Raw genomic sequence first — 21,435 nt, 5'->3', positions numbered from 1 at the left:
ATAACAGTCAGAATTTTGCCTATAAATAACACACTCAAATATCTGAATTGGTGTTACACAATTCTTGAGTTATCACTTGAAATTCGAGCTAAGAGAGTGTATTTTCGAGTAGAAAAATCTAACACCAATTCAGATATTTGAGTGTTAGCCTCCTAATTAATGATCATAATATGCCATTATGTGCCATTAACAGCCTTTATTCCATGTTAAATGCTTCACTTACAAGTCATAAGCAGAATCATTAGCTGTCAGCTGGAATCTCGCGCTACTAAATTCTTCTGCTGCTGGATTCCATCTGCTGAAAAAATACCAGCTTCTGAAATATTAGTTGCTACTGGGATTGTTGGCTTCTGCTGAAATTTTTGCATTGCTGCTGAATATTGCAAGCTGCTGCAAACTGTTAGCTACTGCTGCAATTTCGGGTGCCCACATGTGAAGTTAAGTAAGCACATTCCTCCTCTTTGTACAGCGGCCGACTGACGTTATTAAAGACCCATTTCCCCTGTGACAAATGAAAGCTCTCTGGTGGCAAAACTATCTCCTATTCCTCACTTAGATTGCTGATTTGTTCAAGAAAACTGACTTTGTACTCTTGGAACATTTGGAAGGCTGGCCGTTGGAGAGTAATCGAAGTAACATCTTTGGTGAATACTTATAAGCGGGTCGTTTATTGCGTGGATCAAAGGGATACTCCCCGTTGCTGCATTGTGTTCAAGTCTATTGTTTTTCGTAGTACTTCGAGTTCCATCGCCACTTCTCTCATCGTTGGCCTATCATCACCTTGTAGCTTAAGGCAACTCTTTATGAGCTCTGCAACTGGCCTGGAGTTGCTCTAGAGTCCCCTCTCTACATACTCGGGGATCCAAGATTTGGAAAAAGCAATTGGATTTAATGACATCAAGAAAAATATGGACAGGCTCTTCTCATCACCTGTTTCCGTGCTGGAGATTAGCTTTCTCCCTGTCATTAGCTCTGCAAAAATAAGTCCAAAGCTGTAGACGTCGCTTTTCTTGGTTAACCAGCTTGTTTGGATGTACTCGGGGTCTAAATATCCAAAGGTCCCTTGGACTCGAGTGATTACATGTGTTTGATCAGTGGGGACTAATTTTGAAACCCCAAAATCCAAAATTTTGCGTTGTATTTTTCATCAATGAGTATGTTTTGTGACTTGATGTCTCTGTGGATGATTGGCGTTGCTGCTTGAGAATGAAGATAGGACAATGCACCAGTACATTCTCCAAGAAAACCAAGGCGTTTCGTCATTGTGATGTATGTGATGATAGAGTGTACCATTTGATATATACTCGTAAACTAATAAAGGAACTTCACTCTCTAAGCAACATCCCAAAAGCTTAACGATATTTCGATGATTTACTTGGGTCAAAATAGAAACTTCGTTTATAAATTGCTCGATTTGGTTCTGGTCCATTATTCTCGATTTCTTGGTAGCGACAACTCGTTGGTCACGTAGGATTCCTTTGTATACCGTGCCATAACCGCCCATGCCGAGGATCCGGTCTTCAGAGCAGTTGTTTGTTGCCATTTCTAGCTCTTTGGAATAGAAGATCTTACACGGCTCGACTCCAGACTCAAGAGACGAAATCAGCTGCTTCAGAAGGAGTCCGTCATTTTGACGGAAGAATTTTTCTCTCATTTTAATAAGGTTTCTTTTCTTCATTACGTAATATAACAATGTAATACCAATAAAAATGGATAGTAGTACAATACTGAAACCTGAAACATCAAGTGACAACATCAAAATTGTGAAGAAAACAAGGAAAATGTGCAAAAGTCGGTCAATTGAAGTGGTCGCTTATCTTCAATCTTACCTTTATATATTTATGTATTACACACAAACACACATATATAATATTTGATTTCACAATACTGAGGTACAAGAATGTAAAATAAATTACCTATGGAGTATTTCATCAGTGGAAAATGAGAGTTTAGAGCAATGCATCCATGTCCGTCTTTTCTTCCATCACCAGAGTATCTTTTTTTGCAAACACAATTAAAGCTCCCAGGAATATTTGAACAAATACCATTTTCATCACATGGATTGTCCTTGAATTCATTTATGTCTGTTACATGGAATCACATTATGTCTTTTAGGAGCAATGACAAAACCTTGGAAAGAAAACAATATTATTTTGAAGTATTGCAATATTTTTCTATGAGTTTACAAGATACGCAGCATGTGTCCAGAGAAAGAAGTTGAAATCTATTATATTGTCGTGGACAAAAACTTGTAGTTGAACTCAACTTCAAACTTCTTCTATAACATAGGTATATCGATTTGTCTTCAATATGCTAAAATCTCAAGCATGCATGTTAGCATAGAGATCAAAAAATTTAGATGATAAATTTTAGGTGACAATTCTTTTTATCATGTAGGCATGTGCAACCTCGACCTAAGAATATAATGGGACATATTTTGTTTTAATACAAAATAAAAATCAATAAACATATCTCATCAAAGTAAATGCTTTTCGTATTTCATTTTAAAGGCATTTTTTATTTTAAATTTTTTTGCATCGTATAAAGTTTCATTATTATTCAATGTTACTAACTAATTTATTCTGAAAATACACATATTCGTGATTGAACTTGTCGCCTTCAAGTTTGAGATTACACAGAATTTTCGAGATCAAGGCATTAACCAAACTTCACCAATAAGGGAATCTGACTTTAGTTTATTTTGAGATTTATGAAATCCGGCTAATTATGGACCTCATATCTAAAAATAGACATTTTATTGTTAGATATGTATTTGGGATAATACTCTCAACGTAGACCGAACGAAACCATACGCCCCATTTCTAGAACTTGTAAGATTTTGTCTGAGCTAGCTACACTTGGTTTGTCGCCGAATTCTACTAAATTAAGGTGTACAACTTCTACATATGAGCTCTATTTTTTTATTTATTTCAGCACACGAGATTTTGATGATGGGATTTCTCTGCTAAACAATTTTAAGCTATCATATATAATTAACCAAATGTACATCAATGAGTCGATAATTGAAATTTCTCTTGTTTCGTCAATCTTAATGAAAAATAAGTCTTAGAAAAAAAAAACAAAGTACATTAATATTTAAGATGCTCAATCAAATTGAGCCACCTTTTAATTTGTCCTTCATTAAGGTAAAGTACTCCTCCATTATACAGTTGTTTTACTGTATCCTTTCAAGAAAGCAGCAGAACACTACAAATTTGTGAAGTACTTGATTTATCGAACAATATATATAATGGCATGTGCACGGTCGGATTAAGCTAATCGATCAGAGATTCTTTGAAAAGTCACTTATATTTAATTAGATCTAAAATTGTTTATTTTTATTTACAAAATTACATCATCATTGATCACTTTTAATTTGGTGTGTCTTGAACTTTATACATTTCTCAAACACATAAAATTCAGATCTCGTCTTCTTATGGCAACGTCTACGCTGCAAACACGGGGACCTACCAGCTATACATGACATGAGCACTCGATCAGGTGCATCTCTTGTTATAGACTCGGATGCTTAAAATGGGAAAGAGCTAGCTATTGAAACTTAAACATAGAGTTAGCTAGGATGATGGAAATTAATTAAGTTGAAGAGACAATAAAAGCAAGTTATTGTTTTTTTTATTGCTGTCATAGCTCGTATCTCCATCAGTACTTTGGGGTAGAGACTTGTGAACCATTTGGGGAACTTTATGTTTCTTGAATAAAGCTATATATTTAAATGTATAGTAAATAGGAGAACTGAAGAAGCAAGCAACTGGTAACATGCAAATAGTGAAAAAAAATCAAGATAAGAGCACATCATATTTTGTTTTGTATTTTGCAAATCAGGGTCATGTCTTACTAGAAGAGTATATTTATACAACAAGTAGAGAAATATAAACTAACCTGTACAGCCTGGACTAAGATACAGATTGCCTTCATATCCGGCTGCGTAATTACATCGGTATCTGCCAAAACCTGTGCTTGAATCAACGCAAACACTATTTTCTCTACAAGAAAAATCAGCAGATTTCTCAGCTTCCTGACAATTCTCACTCCCAAATGCCCAATCAAGTACAATAGGGATTTCTTGGATTGTCCTGTTCTTAAAATTCTCATCCGAAACCCGAAACTTAAACACATCATGATCCCCGAAAAAAGCGTACCCACAAGCATCGAAACTCCAAACTAAATTTCATACTCATGAGTTCCAAGGTAATATTCTTTAAACCTTTTGGAATCAGAGTTTGACAGCAGCCAATTCCAATACAATATCCATCAAATAAATCATCATGATGTGAACAAACTGAATAACATTGGCTTGTTAAGTTCATGTTGTTGGTGCCAATAATCATAGCAACACCGTCGCAACCCACTGATGTAAATCTATTGTACTCAGAAAAGCTGTAGGGGGACCCTGTCAGGTCGAAGTTTGCCGTGTTCTACCTAGTGATATTGCCTGATTTTGAGTAGCATACTTAAGAGACCGAGTTTTTTTCCGTATTTCGTTATCAGATATGTTGACAACTTCAAAATTAGAGGATGTAATGATGAGTTTAGGCGGGGTGATAGAATTATCACAATTCATGTCAAACCAGAGGCTGCTCCAATGCCGAAAGGGAACGGAACACTTATATCTCCGCACTTGGCTTCACAGCCAGGTTTTGCTACATTGGAAAGGGGATGACCAGCAAATGACAGTGAAAGGGACAAGAAAATAAAGATCATAGATTCAGGGAACATGCCTTTGATCTTCATGACTTTGTTCAGGAGTTGTATAACTTAAATCTCTCTTGACTCTGGTGTTGTATGTGTTGACTTTGGAAATTTATTTGTTGTCTTCTCTTGCATTGGAAAACTTGAAGTGTGACTGTATTGTCGTCACTGTAGCTGATCAGTTTTGTACATTTATGTTTGATTCGTAGGATTGATCTAGTAATTAAGGGAATAAGATGGGAATTTCTTCTAATGTATACACATATGTTTGAAGTTTTTCTTCACTTCTATGTATCTTTTGTTGAATTAACTGCAAAACATTGCATAAAAAAAACTGATCGTTCTTTCGAAATGCTTATTAGTTATTACTCATAAAAAATTGATATACTTCACATTTTTTATACCTCAAGTATGCAGAAGATAGTTCCTACAATCAGACTTCACCGAAGCTTCTGTTTGCCCTCTGCATCATTTTTTTAGATTTTTATGGATTCAAAGACATGGTTTTGGCTGTTTGCGAGCTTTAAAATGTTTATCCTCATTTGATTTCTCGACTATCTTAATTGTCAACAGAGTTCACTGACTTGAATTGGGAGGAGTTCCCAAAAACTGCTCCGCTACCACAAGAGGCAATCACAAGCTCACAAATGGCATCCTTCCAGAATCGGTAATTACAATTGTTTCTTTCTCACCAAAGATTTTGGTGTTTCGTATAGTATGCATCTCTTCTGATAAATTTGTTCGTGCTAGAGATGCTCTATGCGGTTGTGTAATTTCCAGAGATGGTCTATGCGGTTGTGTAATTTCCTCATTTGTTAATTTGAAAGAGCACTCGCAGTCCCAGGTTGCCTTGATATAAAAAAAAATCGTGCCAGAGATTGTCTATGCGGTTGTGTAATTTCCTCATTTGTTAATTTGAAAGAGCACTCAAAGATGGTCTATGCGGTTGTGTAATTTCCTCATTGGTTAATTTGAAAGAGCACTCTGCGGTCCCAAGTTTCCTTGATATAGAAAAAACACAACCATGTAGTTCAGTTTCTGAACTGGAATACCTTTAAATGGCAACAAGAGAGAGCTGTGTTTGGCATGCTACACTCCCAAAAGATTCTTCTTTTCCTATTAGGAAAAGAAATTTCCGGTGGGCATACTTTATACACTGATATGATGTGAAAGGAACGTTGTGGAACAGGAAGTAAATTACTATTTGTGTATCAGTAGTTAATGTTGTGTTTGGGTGTTGGCAACACCAGCACACAACATGCAGCGGAAATTGATTATTTAACACACACGTAAACTTTAATAAATAAACACCAAATTTAAATTATGCACAAGTACGAATACTTGTGCGATGTCTCATGGCAAAAATTCACTGAAAAAAATATGTAAATCGTTTACACCAAAACAGTACTAGTGAGAATAACAAAACTAAATTCCTGGACACTCCAAGAATTAAAATATGCATCAAAAACACAAATCAAATCTAGATGCATAAACCGAAGTTTCTTAAAACAAATAAAAGAATACTCTTCGATCAACACTCTGCGTCAGTGTTGTTCTTGACTGTTGTCAACACCAATCAGCAACATGGTAAATATGTGAATCAATCACACAAATTCTTCACACGAAAATCTTCAACTCTGAACTATGAGTGTGTTCAGAGACAAATTCCAGCAGCTCTCCTGCGCTGCAAAGTGATCACCCGATCACAAAAGCTTCTCATCAAAATAGGCTCGTCTCTTGTATTTTTCTCTTCTATGCAAGAACTCTTCTGCAGATCCTCTCAAAATCTCACACCAAAAGACTCACACGAAATCCTCCAGCAGCTTCTCACTAAAGTGATCAACCGATCAAAGAAAATTTAAGCAATTGCACAATAAAGTGATCACCCGATCACATAAAAACTGCATAGCAAATATATGTTGGACTCTTATAATTTCTTCTATGTGAAACGCTCTCTCGTCCAACTCTCTCAAAAGCCCCATATGCTGCCGTCAAGCTTCTCATACTTATAGCCATTGCTTGACCTAAAAATCTTTCCATTAAAGAGCCCTAGAAAATATGGAAACAAGATTTTCATTAGATATAAAACTCTTTTAAACATGGATAAAATATTTTGGAGATAAAAATCATATTAAAAACAAATTCTATAATATCTAGAGATAAATCAACCAAGATCTTATCATTTAGAAAAAAGTCAAGCAAAATATTATAATTTAGAAATAAATCAAATAAAATCTTATAATCTAGAAAGGCAAAATCTTAAATTGATAATATCAATTTATCAAAATAAATAAAGAATAAAATATTCATTTCAATCTCTCTCTTTTTTCCTTTCTGGACAAAACATCCAAAAATGATAATCTTGGCAAGAATCTCCGTCACTGAAGCTCCCGTTGCGTTAGAACTTAGAGTGTATCTCCACCTGAGTTAACTCCACCTGAGTTAAAGTTCGTCTCCCCCTGAATTAAACATGTTAGAGCACTGGTGTTGTCGACACTGTTGTCAACACGATCGTTAGAACACCTGAAAACATAAGAAGACATACGAAGGAGAAATTCATTAATCACACAAATAGATATAAGAGTAACCCAAAAACAGCATTACAGACAGAGCATAAGTACTCATTCTTTATCTTCTTCAGTGTATGTAAGCTCACCATTCTCAGAAACTCCAAATGCTTCAGCATCATTCCTTTGCATTTTTGGTCCTCCTACTCTTCAGTGTCTGTAAGCTCATCAGTCTCAGAAACTCTAGATGCTTCAGAATCATTCCTTTGCATTTTTGGTCCTCCTACACCCCCTTTTTGGCCAGAATTTAAGCCAACTTCCGAAAGCACCTTCTAATCAACCACATGTTCTTCTAAGTAAGCAATGAGTTTTTGGCCTTTTGAATCTGCTATAGACCAAACTCAATTTGGGCCTGTAAGTAAGAAGCATAGAGCATGAAAAATCCATCGGGAGTGGAAGTGGATATGGACTTCGTGTTGCCAACACCAATGGCAACACCAGTATCTAACCAAGGTAGATCCAGTTTCTTGTTTCCCTTGAAATAAGGCGAAGCGATCATGAGGGTTTTGCTCACATAAAAAAGGATCTCATCATCTTCTTTGAAGGGTTGCTGTGACTCCAATATCCCAAAGATCAGAGATAGAAAGAGTAGCCTCGTGATTTATTCTTCATATACGGGGGTATTGTAAAAGTCATGTATTACAGTCAGTGAAAACTTGAAAATCGTAGCAAGCAGTCCTCGATATTTTAAGAATGCCGTCAAATTTTGTTGGTCATACGAATTCATGTCAAGGTTCTTCTCTTCAATAAATTCTCTATTCACATAGAAAGGCCATAGGACTAAGGCAGCTTCAGTGTAGAACTTAGTAGAGACGGAATGCCTCACATCATTATCAAAAGAATCAATGTTTTCAGCGGTGTTGACAACATCGGACTCAACATCAGCAGTATCTTCAGCCATCTATAAAATGTGAGAGAGAATTATAAAGGGAATATCAGGAATTATGCACAAAAAGACACAAAGAAATCACGAGAGTAATGAAAGATTGTGAGAGTAAATGAGAACAAGCAAGAGTAATTATCAGGGATTCAACGACAACAAAACATATATAATCTTACTATAACAAAAAAATACACTGATTCAATCCCCTAGCTCCGAGAAATCCGCACGGTAAATGTAATATTTCCGAAATTTACACAAAATATTAATTGCGGTTATATCCAAAAATCAAACAGTAAAATTAGTTCAAACTCGTGTTACGACGATTTTAGAAGATTATCCAGTGAAAACCCACATCGATTTTAACCCACTGACAAAGTAGACACATAAATTTAAAATATAGGTAATCAAGGTTTTTATCAACTGTCATAGGTCAGATACTGATATGTCACTGTATATGATGAATTCACGAAAAAAAAACCAATATGCATGTCCTAAAAATGCCTCCAATATGATGAATTATCGAAATGTCTGGCAGTGTATAAATTGTGCTATGTTTGAACTTGGTGTTAGAAACACCTCCTGGAAACACCGTTGAGTTTTAGTCAAACTTCCATAAACTTTCTTTTAATTCAGAAATGGTAGCTCCCACACTAGAAGAACGGTCTTCAATGGACTCTCCTAGAAGTGGTAGCTCTCACAGTAGAAGAACGGTCTTCAATGGACTCCTCTAGGTAGTTTTTTCCATTTTCTTCTAAACAATTTTTTTTATTATTATTATTTTCCTCTATTCTGTTTTTCTCCTTATGCTCATATTTTCCAAGTCACTTTTCACATTGGACAAAATCATGATTTCTATAAACATCCTCAAGCATAATTCACTCTTCAATATTTGATTGGAAGTATGAACACTCAGAGAATACCTTTCAGAAATTGCCTTCACTGTTCAGACTTTACACTAAAAATAGGATAGTTATGATTAGGGCAGTATGCCCAACATCCTAAAAATAGACATGCAAAAATGGTGTTGTCACCGGAGTTGGCAACACCAATGAAAACATGTGAAACGTCTACTCGGTTTTTAAAAAAATGCGAATTTTTTTTAAAAATCTCGCAATCGCAAAATAACATTCAAAATGATCGTATTTGTTTGGCAATAAAAAATATTGTAGTTAAAAATAACCAACAATAAATGAATACGTAAATGAGTGAAAATCGTAAAATCTTCGACGTATATAAAATGTTTAACTCCTTTCCAAACTCATAACTCAAAGTGCGGAAAAACGTGCAGTCCTCGGGTTATGTCACCGCACCAGGGCTGCCTACTCAGAGTTCAGTAGCTCCTGTCTCCTGCTCAAAATGCTCACCTGCATCACATACGCCCAGTGAGTCTAAATACTCAACACACCTGTACCCGTAATAACAAGTACATATACAAGCACACAGCAGTGAAAAATATCATACTCAACATAACTTTCATGAACTTAAAAACATGAACATAAACGTGTCGTGTAAAATCATAACGTGTCAAATCATGTCATCTCATGTCATCATAAACGTAATGATTTTCTTTTTAATTGAATTCAGTTCATTAGTTGTGACTTTCATATCAGCTCTATCGTATTAGCTCTATCGATGGATCCATCTACGTATAACCACAGTAGCGGGCGGCGAGCTACATCAGCGACAGCATTACCCGTCCTCTGAGCCCGAGCCTCAGCTCATCATATATCATGTCATCGTATACATATATATCGTCAGTCACAACCAAATCTCATCCTTCAAAAATAGCATCATAATCATCACATAAAAAAAACATGCATATACGTAACTTTTCCTTTAAATCAAGCATGCAACATATTTATCATAATTGCGTGAAAATCGAAAACATGACGCATAAACATTTAAAATATCATGAATTTGTGCTCAGGGCGCTGTCTTGGCCAAAATCTCACCCCGGGTGCAAAATGACCATTTTGTCCCTCGAAACCCAAAAATTATCGTTTCACCCATGGACCTCTAAAATTGACCCGAAGTTTACGAAACTCCTTAAAATGCCCCAAAATTTTTTTAAAAGCATTCATAGACATAAACTCAAGACAAATTCACAACTTATCTAATTCGTTTTAAAACTTGGACCGGGGTCCGGGTTTTAATCTGAATCGAATCGAAACTTATCCAAAATTTCCCCAACTTTTACCACACTTTAATATCATCTTAAAGGCCCTAAAACCTCAAAAAAAAAACAGACTCCTAAATATTCGAAATTTAGGCCAAGAAGCTGCTGAATTTCGCCCCTTCCTATTACACCTACCCTAGTACACTCATTTTCCAATTTTTGGCGTTCTAACCCACGAATGATGGAACCAACCACGACTCAACTTTTCCTAGACCACCCTAGGACGTCCTTGAACCTTTTGAACCTACGAAAACCACCCCATGCACGAAGCACAGATCACCCGATCGAGGAACACCACACACGCGCACCACACTCCATCTTCCTACCCCATACTAGAACGACTTCGTGGCTCGTCCCAGCAATGGTCGAGCCTTCCTAGGCCATGGTTCAGACCCCCCAGAGTCTGGTTCATGGCTCGGGCTGGCCCTTGCACCGGTGGTTCATGCCACGCACTCGATCTACCCTCCCACGATCCAAACATCAAGGAACTTCCACGGCACTTTCCCAACTCGACAAGGCTTCAACTCCACCCTATTTCTCTTACTGACAAACATGATTTAGACCCCTCATTACAGCAATCCTGCAGTCCCCTCGCAACAAAATCAAACAAACGTGAGTTGGTAAAGAAAAACAATGCAAGGATGAACAAAACCAAAGCCTTTCTTTGCTACATGCTGAATCGAGAATTACACAAACAAACAAGCATAACAGCATATATATCGTGTATGATGCATGAAGAAAAAAACAAATGCGTGCCTTGGTGAAAAAATCTTGGACAATTGATCGAGGGACACGGCCGAAGGTATGTGTACTTTGCTTGAAGGAGAAATGGTGCCACCGAAAGCTTAGTTGCAGCAAATCACGAGGATGTTGCTGATAGGAGGGGGTGTCGGCTGTGGGAATTGTTTAGGTTTAGGTTAAGATGATAATTAGGCAATATTTAAATAGTTAACAACCAACTAATGGGCCTAATTTTGATAATTAAAAGTTCAAAAAGAATTTTAAGCTCAACAAGCTTAAAATTAGGCTCATTAAGTCCAAACGCACTCCCAAAAAATATTTCGTGTTGGAAAGATTTTGAAAATATTATCCGAACATTTAAAAAGTCTCCTGATTCGATAAAAATCGTGTACCGTTAAAAATAAAATTCTACGGGTAAAAATACCCAATAAAATCCCATTTTTTAAAACTACACTTAAAAACGCTTCAACTTAATTTATAAAAACAAAATCATGTAATAAAATAATTTTTTTGAAAATTCTCTGGTCTCCGATCCTCGTTCGAGTGTGAAATGCATCTAGAAATCTTAATGCATGAACTTTTAAAATTTCATGAATTAAATCCTATCATGCATGAATTATGCATAAAAATAATTAAACACATAATTAAAAATAAAAATCTAGATTGCATTCATTCAGGCTACGTTAATTAAATTCATGGACCTTACAACATGAGTGTGTGATTATCATGATGAGAGGCTTCCGAAGATTGAAAAATCTCTCAAAGTTCAAAGGTTTTGTGATCCCCGAGAAAAGCGTGCCGACAAGCATCAAAACTCCAAACTTTTGTATGAAATTTCATATTCTTGAGTTCCAAGGTAATATTCTTTAAACATTTTGGAATCAGAGTTTGACAGCAGCCAATTCCAATACAATATCCGTCAAATAAATCATCATGATGTGAACAAAGTGAATAACATTGGCTGGTTAAGTTCATGTTGTTGGTGCCAATAATCATAGAAACATCATCGCAACCCACTGTTGTAAATCTATTGTACTTAGAAAAGCTGTAGGGGGACCATGTCAGGTCGAAGTTTGTCGTGTTCTGCCTAGTGATATTGCCTGATTTTGAGTAGCATACTTCAAAGATCGAGTTTTTTTTATCCGTATTTCGTTATCAGATATGTTGACAACTTCAAGATTAGAGCTGGACAAAGATGAATTACAGCGTAGAGCAGAACACTTAAGAGGTGATGTTCAACGTTATGATCACTATCTGCATGAGGCAAAAGAGAGGAATAGGAAAGCTCAAGAAGAGTTGGAAACCTCTCAAAAGACTGTTGCAGAGTTAATCGAGTTACGTGATAATTTTGTTGAGAAGATCCAAGTGCTTAAGGATAAAAAAACAAACTCATGCTCCAGCATAATTAGTATTGTGAGCAGACTGATGCTCAGATTCAAGAGTTGCAGAACACTGTTGAATTTCTTAGCGACCAGAATGCAGTTCTGCATGGTCATATTGAACATCTGAAAACAGTAATAGCCAACCATGAAGAAGAACCCGAGGAGGATCCCGAAGAAGAAGTCGAAGAGGATCCTATGGATTTGGGATTGGGATATGAGATAGATTAGACCATCAGTAGTAGTTCTTTGTAATAACACATGTTCCATTTACATTTCTGTTAGCATTTTCGAAGTTTAGTTGTAATTGCACTTTCGTGAGAAATCAATAAAATTTATTTCTATCCATTGGTTTCACATTTAAATTTTGAGCAATTACTCTATCATTTTGATTCTTTTTTTAGTCTATATTCTGCCAAAAAACCTTAGAACTTTCATATTTGTAGAAATGGATTGAAGACCCGTGAGAAACAATCGCAACCCTCGTTATGGAAACCGCAACAACAACCACAACGATGAGGATGCACAACAACCACTACCAACAGTTGGCCTCAGTCAAACAGATTTGATGGCTATAGCCACGATTGTGGCAACCACGCTACAAGGGTTTGTCAACCCTAATGCTAATCAGCCACCGCCAGCACCTCCAGCTCAGAATGAGACTAAACAAGATTATGAGACAGAATTAGATGAAGGAGGTGAAGAATCATTTTCGACTACTTGAGGTTCCACAAGAGATCAAGGTAGATGTGATTACACCTTTTCTTGTGGATAAAGCAGCCAAATAGTGGGAATGAGTCTCACTAGCAATGTTAGGGACGGGACCTATCACTTGGCAAAGGTTCCGAGAGACATTTCTGAGGCAATACTTCTCGACAGCAGTTGGAGTGCAGAAGCTATGAGAATTTGAAAGCTTGGTTCAAGAATAAAACATGACAGTGGTGGAGTATTCATCCAAGTTCCACTCATTGAGAACTTACTCCCCAACCATCATGGGAGACGATGCCTTGAAGATACATCGCTTCAAGAAAGGGTTGAACAGCCGCATTCAATCTGTCTTTGCTGTTATCTAACCCAATAGTTTTGACGAATTGATGGGAGCCGCCATCAGGGCTGAGAACGACATTAAGAGGCGTGAAGGTGAGAACAAACTCAAACGTCCTCAGTCAAGTCAGTACCAACCGGGCCAACAATTCAAAAAGCCTAGGTTTCCAAGCAATCAATTTACCAGTGCTCCAGCCAAAGGAACCACTTCTTCTCAATCAAGCAAAGAGGGAGTCAATTGCCAATCTTGTGGAGTCACTCACACTGGTGAATGCCGTAGGAATTCTGGAGCTTGTTTCCGTTGTGGAAAGATGGACCACCGCATTGCTCAATGCCCTTTTCCATATCCAAGGAATGGTCTGACAGGTGGAACAACTTCAAACAAGCCTAAAGAGAACAAGCCAAATGCTCGAGTATATGCTCTCACTCAAGAAGAGGCTGACAACTCAAATGATATCGTGGTCGGTACCATTCTAATCAATAATATACATGCTTATGCGTTATTTGATTGTGGTTCTACACATTCATTCATGTCTAAGAAATTTGCCCAAGAAGTTAGGAACTAAGCCTGATAACTTAGAAGAAGCATATATAGAAGAAACTCCTGAAAATCGGATTTTAGAAACTCGCACTCTATATCGGGATATTGGTGTTCTCATAGTAAATCAGAAGTTCAAGGCAAACCTAATCCAACTAAACATGGTGGAATTCGATGTAATTCTTGGAATATATTGGTTAGCCAAGAATCATGCTTTAGCAGACTGTCATGGAAAGATGGTAACCATCCAAGCTCCACGCTAAGGGAAACTTTTATTTCATCGTAAGACAAAAGAACAAAATGCTCTTCTTTCTGCTTCTCAAACTTGGAAAGCCATGAAAAGTGGAGAAGAAGTTTACCTAGCTATGTTGAGCGAGGTAAAAAAAGAAACCACACTTGCACTAGAAGATATTTTGGTAGTACAAGAGTTTCCGGATGTCTTTCTTGAAGAACTCCCTGGCACAATCCCCGACCGCGAAGTGGAATTTGAGATTAGTTTAGTACCCAATGCTACACCAACCTCAACAGCCAGGCCCTCACGCCTGCTCGCCCCTCGGCAACCGAGTTCTCGCCCTCGCCTTGCACACCAGCTCTCCATAGCAGCCTCGCCCCATCGATCGCCCAGCCGCCTCGCCGTAACACTCCCTCTCCCCGCCGCCTGCACGGACGCACATCGCGCGACCTCGCCCCTCCTCGCCCAAACACCCCAATAGCTTCTCCCTCACCTCGCCCCTCCTCGCCCAAACCCCCAACAGCTTTGCCCTTCGCCCGAGTTCGCCTCGCCTCGCCTCGCCCTTCACTAGCATGCTCGCCCTCGCCCCCAAGCCTTGCCCTCGCCGACCACTGCGCGCCTCTCCCCAAGCCCCACCCCAAGCCTCGCTCTCGCCCTTGCCTTCCCCCCTTGCACTCCAGCGCCTAGCCTCATCATCACCCTCACCCTCACCGTGCACGCCAGTGCCCAGCCTCGCCCTACAGCTTCAAGCCCCAGCGCGCGCCACGCTCGCCTGAGTGCGCACGCTCGTCTGTCGCGCCCTCGCCCCCAAGCCTTGCCTCTCCCTCTCGTCCGCGATTCCTCGCCCCCCCTCGCCTAAGAGCCTTCACGCTCGCCCTCCTCCTTCGCAAGCCCTCGCCCAAACCCTCGCCCAAAGCTCTCTCGCCTCGCTCCTGCACCAGCCTCGCCAAGCATGCCCTCGCCCAGCACGCCGAGCGCTCGCCCTGCACAGCCAAGCATGCCCTCACCCTGCACAACCTCGATCCCCGTAATTTTCGCAGCGACAAACTTCGTTCGTTATCGAAAAATCAAATAAATTTTTCTAATATGGTATGCCGTCGTCACCCCCATCTTCAAGGTCCTCTACTAAGCTTTTGAAGGAAAATAATTTCCACTTCCCCGCGCCCTTGACTCCTCTGCTAAAATAGACCTTAACGTGAAAAATAAAACTTCAACCTCCTCACCCCCTAACTCCTCTGCTAGGCGATGTCTTAGTAGGAAAATAAAACTTTCACCTCATCATCTCGTAACTCCTTTGCTAAACCGGGTCTTAGTATGAAAATAAAACTCTCGTCTCATCATCTCGTAACTCCTCTGCTAAGTCAGGCCTTAGTAGGAAAAATCAAACTTCAACCTACTCCCCCTCTGACTCCTTTGCTAGGCGATGTCTGAGCAGGAAAATAAAACTTCCACCTCCTCACCCTCTGACTCCTCTGCTGGGCGATGGCTCAGCAGGAAAATAAACTTCCACCTCCTCATCCTGTGACTCCTCTGCTAGGTGATGCCTCAGCAGGAAAATAAAATTTAATTTCCAACTCCTCACCCTCTGACTACTCTAGGCAATGCCTCAACAGGAAAATAAAAGTTTTTCTCATGCACGCTGCTCCTCTACTAGGCGATGCCTTAGTAGAAAAAATTAATTTTTCTCCTGCACGCTGCTCTTCTACTAGGCGATGTCTTAGTAGGAAAATTTAATTTTTCTCCTGCACGCTGCTCCTCTACTAGGCGATGCCTTAGTAGGAAAATTTAATTTTTGCAAGCTGCTCCTCTACTAGACGATGCCTTAGTAGGAAAATTTATTTTTCTCCTTCCCAACTCTGCTCCTCCACTAAATGATGCTTTAGTAGGATAATATGCTCCTCTACTAGGCAATGCCTTAGTAGGAAAATTTAATTTTTCTCATGCACGCTGCTCCTCTACTAGGCGATGCCTTAGTAGGAAAATTTATTTTTCTCCTTCCCAACTCTGATCCTCTATTAAGCGATACCTTAGTAGAAAATATAATTTTTCTCCTGCACGCTGCTCCTCTACTAGGCGATGCTTTAGTAGGAAAATTTATTTTTCTTCTTCTCAACTCTGCTCCTCTACTAGGCGATGCTTTAGTAGAAAAATTTAATTTTTCTCATGCACGCTGCTCCTCTACTAGGCGATGCTTTAGTAGGAAAATTTATTTTTCTCCTTCCCAACTCTGCTCTTCTACTAGGCGATGCCTTAGTAGGAAAATTTATTTTTCTCCTTCCCAACTCTGCCCCTCTACTAAGCGATGCCTTAGTAGGAAAATAAAGTTTTCTCACTTTCATAATACAACAACATTCATGAACTGAAAAGAAAAACTTGATTTTATTGAATTCCAACTATTTACAAGAGAAAATTGAAAGATGAAATACATCAACGATAAATTCCAGAATGATATTTCCTAAGGTGGTAAGCTTTCTAGAGCCTCTTTAAAACCTTTCCTTGAGCATTCTTCAAGTAATAAGCTCCAGCATTAAATTTCTCAATCACTCTAAAAAGATCCTCCCACTCTGGGTCCATCTTTCCCCTCTGCTCTTATTGCACCTTCAACAGGGCCAAGTCACCCACTTCTTCCTTTCCTAATAGTGTTAACCTCCACACGCGCCTTTTTTTCCTCCTCCCTCACTACCCCTTCATAACACCGACGCGCGACTTTTTGGTCATCGCATAAGACTTCATCTCCTTTTCCCACAGGAAACTTAAGCTTCTGATGATAAGTGGAAGCTACGGCTCTAAAATCCTTAAGGGCTGGCCATCCTAGAATTTCATTATACGCTGAAGAGGTATTCACAACGGTGAAGGCTATCAATTTTGTTATCCGTCGAGGATCGGTCCCCAAGGATAGGGGAAGAACAATCTGACCCAAAGGTGGGATGGCGTGTCCTACAAACCCATACAGCGGGGTGGAGACCGGCTCAAACTCAAATCCTTCCACCTTTATTTGATCCAACGTGCTCTTGAACAAGACGTTTACGGAGCTTCCATTATCAATAAATATAATCGCCACATCATAATTGGCAATGGTGGTCGTCACCGCCAAGGCATCGTTATGTAGAGTCACAACGCCTCGGAGGTCTTCTGGCCCAAAGCTGATGACGGGGTCTTGTGGTGAGTCTGCACCCCTAGATATCTCAAAGTTATCCAACCTTCTCCCATGTGCCTTCCGAGCTCGCCCAGAGTCTCCATCAGTAGAACCTCCCGAGATCATATGAATCATTCCTCTCGTAGGATGGTTATCTTCATTCATTCTCATCCTCGGTTCGACGGGCTCCTGAGGGACATCTTGACCTCGACCTTCCTCTCTCTGCTCCCCGAACCTCTGATTTATCCACGGAGAGCCTTGAACATGCCTAGGGGACGGGCGAGACCTCTGTCGACTCCCAGATGAGGATCCTTCTTGTCTATCCCGCGAAGGCAATCTAGCACTGCTCTCAACTCTTTGCGACTTCTCCCACCTCCCCTATGGCTCTATCACCTCCATCACCTTGTCACGACTCCTATACAGAGGAACATGGGATGATAATTGTCCTCTACCCCTAACTTTATCATCTTCCCTCTCGCCCGCACCTCTTTTCCTACCTCCTCTTTCCGCTCCCTCAACTCTACTTCCCCCATGCCGCTGCTCCATCCTCTTATGCCACTGGCCCTCTTCTAGATTTACTTTTTTTTTCGCCCGAGATAACGGATCATCATAACTTGATGGAGGTATCTTGACCAACGATTTAAAGAACTCCCCTCCCCTCAGTCCTTGTGTAAAGGCACTTATGTTAGGAGAAGCAGCGGGTATATCCAGTGCTGCATCGTTGAAACACCGGATAAATTCTCGCAGAGTTTCAGTTTCTTGCTGCTTCATCACAAACAAGGTCAAATAATTTTTTTGGTGCCTCTTGCTGCTAGCTAATCTGTGCAAGAAAGCAGCGGAAAAATCCTCGAAAGATCATAGAGAGTTGGGCTGCAAGGTGTTAAACCATTGCTGGGCTGACCTCACCAACGTGCCCATAAACACCTTACACTTAACTCCATCTGAATACTGATGCAACAGAGCTACGTTCTCAAACCTTCCCAAATGTTCTTATGGGTCAGTACGACCATCGTACTCTCCCACATTTGATTGTCGAAAACTTGGAGGAAGCCCTTCCTCCAAAATAGCGGGGGAAAAATGACTCTCTTTCTTGGACACTGGAGCTCTGTTTCCCAATTGCTGCCTCAATATTCTTATCTCCTTCCACATCTCCTCCATCTCGGGATTCTCCCCACCTTGGAGGGGTTGCGTCTCTTCAAATCTGCTCTGATGACCCTCAGCATTCTTCTCTCGCTCCTGGTGAGTGGCTTGTCCTTCAGCAAACATAGACTCTTGGTTCCTCTTCATGGCCTCGTCCACTGTCCGGGTAATAAATTGGCCCAATTGTTCCAGGGTAAAGTTCCCCACGTTAAGACGCAGTTGTTCCTGCCTCATCCCAATACGCGGTTTTTCATGTCTCATCTCAACATAAGATTGTTCGGGTCTCATCTGAGGAAGCGACGATGATGTGTTAGTTCTTCTGCTCCCTCTCCTACTTGCCATATTTACGTCTCAGCTCAAACTTCCCACAGACGGCGCCAAGTGATACTCACGAAAAATTTAGGGTCCGATTCCAGCAAGTGTCACTAGTCCAGACACAGGCTTCGAATTCGCCCTGAGCCTGAAATCACGAAGAAGACTGTTAAAAAGGGGTCGGGAGGGTGTCTCAGCCTAGCCCCTCCGACGCTCAAGTTAGAGACTGAGGATATAAGGGGGAGCAGCTAAGGGTGCTGCTGAAAAATAATATAGTGAATGAATAAATCATACGATAAACCTGGTATTTATAGGAGGTTACATGGGCTCTTGATGGGCCTGTCTTCCATTTGGGCTAAGGATGGGCCAGGGGTAATGGGCTCATCCATGAGGTATCACCTTAAAAGCTAGGTCCTACATTATTTTCTATCCCACCAAATTGAAGTTGCGACAGGTGGCGGGGTTCTGTCTGTCGGATTCTTGGACTGGCATGGTCGGGGTCCTAATTAATTCTTCCTTTTTATAACATTTGAAGTAGGGTGGGGAATTTTTTTTTAATACCGGCATAAACCCATATATCTCTCTTAAAACATAAAGCTTTATATCACTTCAACCAAATAATGACAGTGGACTTTTCAATCTAACAATTTTTCTTTAGATTTAACATTGAATTTGTAATGTGTAGCATTATAATGCTACAATTGAATTTTACGGCGCCAATCCTGGTTTAATCAAATTCAGATGATCCACGAAATCACAGCATATCCCAAAGAACAAAATGACATAATACATTTCCAAGCATGGATTCCATTTGAAGGATACAGATATTCTAGTCTTTAATACTTACATATGGTGGATGATTATCCCCGACATTAAACTCATGTTAAGTATCGATAACACTATATCAATTAACCCAGAAACAAAAAAAATTTGGTATCTCAAATATTTGTCGTCAAACAAAATACTCGACAAATTTAAGTAGGAGGCAAGAAAAATTTAAACTTTCCACATCCACAACTATGAAGCACACATCATTTATGTTGGTCCTATTTATGCCATCATCCTCATTTGTTTGATGATATCAAATGGAAATTGGAATTTTTGGTTTCATGGAACATAAAAGGGCCATTTGCTGCAGGATCAATAGAATACGACGAGGTTGAACTATCCCAAGCATATGAACGAGTTTTGACAACATGGACTAGGTGGCTGAAGCAAAATGTTTATCACAAGCATATCTCATCGTTTTTCATCACCGTGTCTCCAGTCCATCAACAGTTATAGCCCCTACATCATCCTAATTGTTTGTTGGATCCATAAAGGTGAGACTAAAACGTTGCAATGTAAATATGCAGGAGCTTGAATTGGAACAATCACAATGAGATTTATTGTTGATTGTTCTAGAGAGACGACTCAAATCACTTCTATGGCATTAACGGTGGGCACATACAGACGGTTGCTTGATGTAGCAAGAAATGTGATCAGGGCTACACAAGTTCCGGTGACCTTGTTAAGACATTACTACTGTTGCGTGTTTTATTGATTGCTCGCAAGCGCACAACGTCAAGTTATAGTAAAATGTATATTTGAATACGAGTGTCGATCCCACGAAGAGTGTTTGTAAAAACGTATATCAGTGTTTGTAATTAAAATAGTCCAAAATTTATCTAGACAATTCGATAAAATGGTTGATTTACTTAAAATAATAGATTGAAAACAAATAATTAATCTAATACCGGATTGAAGAAAATATCAAGCAGAGAAATTATCTAGAGAAATGACTTCACTAAGTTTTCACGACAATTATCCCAAGTTGAATTTATATTCCTGAATTCCAATTATTTAATGACCAAGAACACTTAATTATTTTATTCTCCCTTTCCCAAGTGACGAATAAATTGTATCTATCAAACTTCGATTCAATTATTCCTAATAAAAATCTAAGTTTAATTGATAAAAACAATGTTCTTACATAAGCATCGCTAAAGTTATACGTCTTCCGAACGCTATAAACATTTAACGATGTGTCTCTAATGATCTATAATCCTAGTCCCTCTCCCGAGTTGTAGAACTAATCAGACATCATACAATTTATGGCCAATAAATTGCAATCAAATCAATACAAAGAAACACAATTAAACAAAAAATGAATTCAGTCATATAAATAACCGAGTCAAATTATCGTTTCCACAAAGCTACGTCATTCTCTAGACTAGAAAATTAGTTCATGACGACTTTGAAATAAAAACAATGAATGTTCAAAGTTTTAGACATTGAAATACGAGAAATTATAAATACGAAAGGACAGATAACCACTCCGAAGTGTCTTCTCTGTCCCCAGATTCGTCGCTCTTCGTCTTTGTCGTCGATTTTCGCGTCTCTTCCTTCGTCTCGCCTTTGCTCCGAATTTTCTCCCTGATTTCTTCTCCAAAAACGGCGTCCCTGATTTCTGAACCCTTGTCTTTCTTTTATTCCCTCGTCCGGGCCGTAAGTCGAAGCCCATTTAGTCGTGTTTCACCAACATTAGCGCCACGGCGCTGAGTAAGTGGCGCCTAGGCGCCCGTCGTTTGTGAGTAT

General features: G+C 39.4%; 2 long non-coding RNA genes and 1 pseudogene across 2 annotated transcripts; 1 reads left to right on the top strand and 2 right to left on the bottom strand.

Annotated features, from left to right (window-relative positions):
* Positions 1–172: 172 nt before the first annotated feature.
* Positions 173–5,277, bottom strand: LOC140817692 (putative wall-associated receptor kinase-like 16; annotated as a pseudogene).
* Positions 4,112–20,510, top strand: LOC140817695 (uncharacterized). Its single transcript, XR_012114868.1, has 4 exons — positions 4,112–4,209; positions 5,284–5,377; positions 19,997–20,135; positions 20,214–20,510. It is a non-coding gene; the product is annotated as an uncharacterized lncRNA (long non-coding RNA).
* On the bottom strand, positions 5,284–8,814 carry LOC140817696 (uncharacterized). The gene is made up of 3 exons (XR_012114869.1): positions 7,332–8,814; positions 5,638–7,233; positions 5,284–5,456 (listed from the first exon to the last, which is right to left on the bottom strand). It is a non-coding gene; the product is annotated as an uncharacterized lncRNA (long non-coding RNA).
* Positions 20,511–21,435: the final 925 nt, after the last annotated feature.

The sequence above is a fragment of the Primulina eburnea genome, chromosome 17, assembly GCF_022965805.1.
Source record: "Primulina eburnea isolate SZY01 chromosome 17, ASM2296580v1, whole genome shotgun sequence".
NCBI classification, from domain to species: domain Eukaryota; kingdom Viridiplantae; phylum Streptophyta; class Magnoliopsida; order Lamiales; family Gesneriaceae; genus Primulina; species Primulina eburnea.
The sequence above is the reverse complement of the archived record's forward strand: the minus strand, read 5'-3'. Positions and strand labels throughout refer to the sequence as shown.